The following is a 1,337-nucleotide window of genomic DNA, read 5'->3' on the forward strand; positions in this document are numbered from 1 at the left end:
GAGGAAAATGAAATACCTTGGAATTAACCTAACTAAAGAAGTCAAAGATCTTTTCAAGGAAAATTACAGTACTCTTAAAAAAGAGATCATTGAGGATTTTAGAAAATGCAAAGATATTCCTTGCTCCTGAATAGGAAGGACCAACATTGTGAAGATGGCCATACTCCCAAAATTGCTACACAGATTTAATGCAATTCCTATCAGACTACCAATGACGTGTCTCACAGACATAGAAAAGTCATTCTTAAAATTCATGTGGAACCGGAAAAGACCTAGAATAGCAAGGACAATTCTGGGCAATAAAAACAAGGCAGGAGGCATTACAATTCCTGACTTGAAATTATGCTACAAGCCTACTGTGATAATATCAGCATGGTACTGGCACCAAACTAGACCTGAGGATCAATGGAATGGATTAGAAGACACTAAAGTCCCTATGAATGCACTCAGCCTCCTTATATTTGACAAAATATCCAGACATACTCACTGGAAGAAAGATAGCCTGTTTAACAACTTGTGCTGAAAAACCTGGCTCTCTACATGCCAAAAACTCAAACTTGACCCGGATCTGTCTCCGTGCACTAAACTAAAGTCAAAATGGATTAAAGATCTAAACATTAAAGCAGAGACACTAAATCTCCTGGAAGAGATGGTAGGAGGAACTCTTGAAGACATTAGGGTAGGCAACAAGTTCATGGACAGAAATCAAACTGCATGGGTAACAGTTGAAAGAATTCACAACTGGGACCTGCTCTTACTGAGAAGTTTTTTCACGTCAAAAGATATTACTAATAAAGTGAAAAGGCAACTCCCAAATTGGGAAAAAAATCATGACAAGTAAGTACTCAGACAAATTTCTGCTCTCTAGAATATATAAAGAACTAAAAAACACTAGGTCCCCCAAATTTAAAGACCCAATTCAGAAATGGGCATCCTAGATGAACACACGCTTCTCAGAGGAAGAAATTAAAGAAGCGAATAAATATATGAAAAAATGCTCTACATCACTAGCCATCACTAGCCATTAAAACCACGTTGAGATATCATCTCACCCCAGAAAGAATGGCTATCATAAAAAGTCACCCAAGAACAAATGTTGGAGAGGCTGTGGGGAAAAAGGAACCCTTCTCCACTGTTTTTGGGAACGTAGACTGGTGCAACCATTATGGAAATCAGAATGGAGACTCCTTAGAAAAGTTGGTCTGGAAATCCCCTTTAAACCAGCTCTTCCTCTATTGGGAATTTTCCCAGAGGTTCTGAAATCATCATATCATAATGATATATGTGTGCGTATGTTTATAGCAGCACAATTTGTGATAGCCAAATCTTGGAAACAA

This window comes from Octodon degus, unplaced genomic scaffold, assembly GCF_000260255.1.
Source record: "Octodon degus isolate 3935 unplaced genomic scaffold, OctDeg1.0 scaffold00392, whole genome shotgun sequence".
NCBI lineage: Eukaryota > Metazoa > Chordata > Mammalia > Rodentia > Octodontidae > Octodon > Octodon degus.